The following is a 6,594-nucleotide window of genomic DNA, read 5'->3' on the forward strand; positions in this document are numbered from 1 at the left end:
TACAAAAATTTTGCATTCTTTTGCAAAAAAATTCTTTAAAAATTTTGCATTCATTCACAAAAAAATTCAAATTCAAAAATTTGGCATTCAATGAAAGAAAAAAGGCTTTCGTGGCCATCGTGTAAAACCTGAAAACTTTTGAACTTAATTTTAATTTGGCATTTATATTCATAAAAAATGTTCAAATCCAAAAATTTAACATTTATTCACAAAAAAAAATTCAAATCCCCAAAATTTGTATTCATTCACAAAATTTAATTAAATATTTTTCATTGATTCGCATAAAACTTTCAAATCAACCATTTTGTATTCATTTGAAAAAAAAAAAATTTGAATAAAAACTTGGCATTCATTCGTAAGAATTTTTTTAAAACCAAAAGTTGCCTCCATGTCATTGGTTTAGTTCAAGTTTACGTGGTTAAGTAACTGTGGTTAGTTGAAAGTTCTGGCAAAATTACAACCCATTTTTTGCTTGGGGGAAAATTATCAAGAGATTTCGCGGAAAAGTAACAAAAATCCAATTTTTTGCGATTTGCATTTCATGCAATTTTGCATTTATTCATCAAAAATGACAGATTTTGCATTCGTCTCATCTATTTTGCTTACACGAAAACGACGTATATCCCTAGTCATTACCTAACAATGCACACATTTTTGATTTATGTAGAGAACTGAAGAAAAAAATTAGTTCTTGAAAAAAGAAATGAATGAACAATTAACGTAAGAATTTTAATGTATGCTAAAAAAAACTCTTGGAAACTCACAGAGTAAACTACTCAACTAGTACTCTAGCTAGTACTAGGTACTAACTACATCGATAGAGACTACAAGATCACGGTAGACTAGACTGCATTGATGTAAAAATGAATCGACTAGTTTATATTGTTTTTCAACTTTTTCAGTTGCAGACCAGCGAAAAATAAACAAATGGGTGAAATAATATGGATATGAATATAGGAGAAACTAAAACTTCAATTAAAAAAACAAAAAACATGGGAGAAATAAGTTAAATACCTGCAAAAAATAAATGAATGGGAGAAATAATTTGCGAATCGACAAAAAAGGGAATAAATGTTAGAAGTAATTTGATGGCCTGCAAAAAATAGATAAGGGGCCATTCAAGTATTACGTAAGCAAACTTTTAGCCATTTTTGACCCCCCCCCCTTGTCAGCAAAATTTCGTCATTAGCTCTGCCCCTCTGAATCCTAACGCATATTGGTGGGATCAGAGACGTACACGGGGGGGGGGGCATAGGATCCCCACCCCCCGATGATCAAAAATTTATTTTTTTAATGCAAAAAAAAATTTTTTTTAATTGAAATTTCGGAAGAAAATACCTGTATATGTTATTATAATCAATTTCTGTTAATTTCAATGTTATTTGAAGGCTTTTTTTTTTTTCAAGCCGAGTACAACTCAGGTCTATCGCCGTGGGCAATTCGCTACCTGGTGAGTTGTGCTGGAAGTGTGAGTATGTGTGTACCTAACAGTCTGAGTGTGTATGATTTTTCAGTGCTGCCATCTATATCTCAGAAGTGAAGTGAGTGATGTGTAGTGACTGAATATTTGTACTGTTGCTCTCTGCGGCGAGACTTTTTAACGGGGAGATCGGCTCGCATTTGCGCCTTGAAGTTGGGAACCACAGCAAACCAACTTCACCGACCACCACTGTGGTGACGGTGGGGCTCGAACCCGGGTCCCTGCGATGCGAGTCCGTCACTATGACCACTCGACCACCACAGCGGCTGTATTTGAAGGCTATGTGAACGCAAAATTTATCTTTGATAAATTCATTGCGACCCATCCTTTAAGCCATACAATGATAAATCACATATAGGCCCTTGGCCCGCGGACCAAATATGACACCGGGAGGGTTATCTGATGCGGCCTGCCCTCCTCAAACCTAATTTTGTAAAAAAAATGAACTAAGCGGCACATCCACAGATCGCTTAAGTGTTCCGTGGTACAATTCCAGAACATTTCAGCGGCCCGTGGCCCATTTTCAGATGTGAACAATGATCAACACTTAAATGACCCGGGACACAGTTCCAGAACACTTAAGCGATCCGTGACACATTTAGAGATCCCTTGAGTGACATGTGACGTAGTTTTAGAGCACTTAAGTGGCCCCCAGTACTGTTCTACATCACTCATGTTACCAGCGGCACATTCTCAGATTATTTAAGTGATCCGCGGCATATAATTATGGATCACTTGAGTGATGCGTTGCGCAGTTCCAGATCACTTAAGCGGCCCGGACACATTTCCAGATCACTTGGATCAACGAAAAATTTAGAGATCACTAAAGTGGCTCTGTAGGGCACTTATCAATAGGGGGGGAGGGGTGTCACTTCAAGTGCCCACAAACTATCGAAAGGTTTTTCTCGTTTTTGACGCACCAAGTAAGATGCTGTTAAAAATATTTCATATTTTCATAAAGGGTGGTTGATGACGTAAGCAAAATCCAAGCCCCTCCCCCCCCCCCTTGTCATCAAAAAGTCAGCAAATCGGAACCCCCTCCCCCATCGATGATGACGTAATACTTGAACGGCCCCTAAACTGGAGAAATAATTTGGGAAGGCCGGAAAAAAATAAATACATGGGAGAAATAATTAGCGGACCGTCAAAAAAAATGTATAGGAGAAACTGAATAAGTAGGAGAAATAACACTGGTAAACAAAATTTCACTTTTTTTCTTGTTTCTTTGAGGGTCATTTTCTTATAGAATTTTCCCCACTGATTCCGAATCTGCTTTCAGAATTTGTGTGCCGGGCACAGTGTTTGAGTAACACACGTTTAAAATTTTGAAAAACGTATATTTTTCGCCTTTGCTTATAACTTAAAATAGCTTAAATTCTAATACTAATGGCACTTCAAAAGGTATTTTTACATGATTTTCTTTTGTATTTTGCAGCAGGAATATCTCTTTTTAATGTCCAACAGTAATCGGCCATCATGTTTGGGCTCCACTTGCCTTCATAATGCGATTACGTGATGGATATGTCCTGGTGGAATCGCTCACCGTGCTCGTCGCTGGCATCACCTAGGTTTTCTGGGGAAAAATCCAAATGTGAATGAAGAAAATGTATCTTCAGCGACATATTGCAACCAAGAGCTTTATACAGTAGTTCTGAAGCAATTCCTCCACAAGGTCCTTATATTTGTCCGTCTCGTTATTTCCAAGAAAGTTCTGGACTACTTTCTTGAATGACTCCCATGCTGGTGTTTCTTGCTCATTTTTAGGGTGGCATCGAACTCAGCATCGTTCATTAATTCTTGAATTTGAGGGCCAACGAACATGCCTTCCTTGATTTTAGCGTCACTGACCCATGAAAATGTTGTTCTTCAGAAAGCTAAAACCGTCGCCGTTTCAATTCATTCCTTTAACAAAATTTTTCATCAATCCCAGTTTAATGTGTAGAGGTGGCAGGTAGACTTTCTGAGGATCCACCAGGGGCTGACTGACGACATTTTTGGTTCGCGGAACGAGCTGTCTTCTTGGTGTCCATTGTTTTTTTTACATAATGGTTTTGTCTATCTCTGCTGTCCCACAAGCACAAGAAATAGCAAAATTTGGTTTATCCTAGTTGAAGACCGAGTACAAGGGAAATGACTTTCAAATCTCCGCAAAAGTGCCAGGCATGTCTTTCATACTGAAACATCCGTAATAAAACTTTCATGTTTTAATATGTCACCTTCGTGTGGGCCCCGTAAGCGATGGGAATGGAGGGGTTTTCGTTACCATTGTGCAAAAGTACTGCTTTGAAGCTGGTTTTAGAGGAATCTATGAATAACCTCCCTTCTAGGGGATTATCGACATCATTGCAATAGACTAAGTCATCTTCCTTCGAAAAAAAGGTGCTCAAATTGCTTTGGTCGAGGAGCAAAGCTTGGACAGTTTGGTCAGGAATTCCCTAGAAAGGGTGAAAGGGACTCGTAATTCCCTTGTCCTCATGGCTAGCACGTGATCAGAGGTATCTGAAAAGAATCTTGATGTACTATTCCATAATATTTAGTCAGAGATGAGGCAAGTTTTAATATTTATAATACCCATTATTAGGCTAAAAATTTTGATCTTCTAAGTATGGAATATTAAACCCATTAACTGCCAAATTTTTTTTTTGAAACTTTTGGCCGGATAAATTATATATATGCACAAAAAGTTGTAAACGTAAAGCACGCAAAATTCCAAAATCCCCAAATGGGGATTGTGGCAGCTAATGAGTTAAGGCTGGTTAGGCTAACCCGCAGCAATGTAAAATGCAATTGCGAAAAACTGGTGCCTCATGGACGATTTCTGACGACGGATTCAGAATCAGCATCGACAGTACTCAGTACTCAGAAACAGTACTCAGAGTCCAAGGAACAAAAACCTTGTTTACCAGTGTAATTTGTGGCACTGTGTTGCTTCATAAACGCATGGGTCCACTCGCGCAAGGCCCGGGGGCGTCAAGTGCGAAAGAGCCTCTTGAAAAATGAGATCTGATTACAATTTTTGAGAGTTATGCCGGGATTACACTATAAAAGTTTTGTGAAAGCTCTTTGATAAAACGTGAAAAATTCAGCTAATAAGATCACCGGTTCCATTTTCTCGAATGCAACCGATTCGCCTATTGGTTGAAGTTTTCAAGTTTTATGAAAGACCTTTTATCAAACTTTTATAGTGTAATCCCGGCCTTGGGCTGGTATTACACTATAAAAATTTCATAAAATTTCATTTATAAAACTTGAAAAATTCAACCAATAAGGCTATCAGTTGAATTTTCTCGAATATAACCGATAATCTTATTGGTTAAATTATTCAAGTTTTATAAATGAACTTTTATAGTGTAATCTCCCGGCCTAAGGCATATAAATTGATAGCCAGTCATTTCTCTCCATGTGGGGGGGAGGGGGCTAAGATAGATCACTTTGCCAGAGGCTCCCATGATGCTCTTTAAAACGGCCCTAATTTGTACGATGGCAAAAAAAAAAAAATGAGAGCAATGATGGATAAATAGGAGAAATAATTTGAGGGCCGGCAAAAAATGAATTAAATGGGAAAAGTAATTTAACGCCTTACCTGTTTTTCCCGAAACTGGGTTCAGGCAACACGTTCTATAGCAGAAAGGCTCCGCACGAAGCTTTGACGTCACTGAAATGGTCCATTTCAACTGTAGCCATTGCATACAGCAGTCCGACGTATGCGAAATCTTAACCTCTTTGTGCAGTATATCTAGGTGAAATGGACGACTCTTCAGTGACGTCACGAGCTTCTTTTTTTTTTCAAAAACAATTCTTTTTCTTTCACGAAATAATACCCTTCGTTAAAATTTGTTGTCATGATGATTCAGGGTATATTCATCTTAACACAATGCCGTCTTGACGCATGGGCACACCCAGGCAGGCCTGTCATTTGAGGATTCAGGGAGGGCCTTTCCCCCCCCCCCCAACTTTTGAAAATACACTAAAAAAATGGTATATGTATAATTATAAATACAAATACAAATACAAATACAACGCCACAACAGGCAAAATGCCCAACGAGGTGGCTGATGAAAAGATGCCCATAAAAATATGGTTGTCATATGTTTCAAAAATACAGCAACCCAATTAAAAATGCAATTAACACAAATTACAAACAATATATACACATGATAAAATATTATACAATGCCCATAAAGAATACATTGAATACATGTCATTTGCCCCCCCCCCAGAAAAAGTTGAAATGACGGCCCTGCACCCAGGCACGGCCCGAGGCCTCCAGAAAAGTGGGCCTCCGAAAAATAAAAAACGAATGAAATTTTCGAGAATTCACCATGTAGGGGCTCAGAAAAATCACCTAGCCCGGGCTAGGATTTTTGCCGAACCCACAACTTTAAAATTCGATAATCTTATAACGGTGTGCTTTGTTCCCACCTAAAATTGCCGCTCCCTATTTTCCATTTTTTTATATCTCCCTAACAGGGGGGACAGTTGCCCCCTGTCTCCCTCCTTCTAGTTCCGGCCTTGTGCCCGGGGGCCCATGACGCTCTTAGAACGGCCCTGTCTTCACAAGCAATTTTTCTCAGTATTTTATTGCTAAATTTTATGGAAAAATCACACTTGAAGCCATCTCCCTGAAAGTTCTACTTAAAACGCTGCTTTCTTATGAAAGCCCTCAAAGTTCATATTCACCGTATTTTTAACTCAAAACTTAGACAATCCTTTAAGTTAGGAATTTACTCCCTGAGATCAAAAGAAAAAATTCCACAGTGAGGAAAATCAAACTCGCATCGCGAGTGCCCGGCTTCGAACCCCACATCGTTGGTTTTCTGTGATTCCCAAATTCGAGGAGCGAATGCGAGCCGATCTCCCCCGTTAAAAATTGTCGTCACAGAGAGCAGCAGGCCTACAACGGGGAAATCTTCACTCGTAGTTCGAAAAATAGGTAGCAGATGGCAGCACTATAACAAGCAATATATAGAAACAAGCTTCATATTATTTTAACAACACGGACACGCATATTCCAACATATACCGATTCGTTAGAAGTTCCGCAGAGGAATATGGACGAGGCGATTTAATGGTAGTAGTGAGAACTTTGTGTGGGGGGGGTCGAAGCAGTCCACA

The 6,594-nt window shown here is 38.9% G+C and overlaps 1 protein-coding gene across 1 annotated transcript in view; it reads right to left on the minus strand.

The window, feature by feature from the left end:
• LOC149075082 (uncharacterized) overlaps positions 1-6,594 on the minus strand; it is a 154,309-nt gene that overhangs the window by 136,690 nt on the left and 11,025 nt on the right. The window lies entirely within an intron of this gene.

The sequence above is a fragment of the Pholcus phalangioides genome, unplaced genomic scaffold (assembly GCF_987345545.1).
Source record: "Pholcus phalangioides strain wild (caught in Gottingen) unplaced genomic scaffold, Ppha-v1.0 ptg000016l_1, whole genome shotgun sequence".
Taxonomy (NCBI): domain Eukaryota; kingdom Metazoa; phylum Arthropoda; class Arachnida; order Araneae; family Pholcidae; genus Pholcus; species Pholcus phalangioides.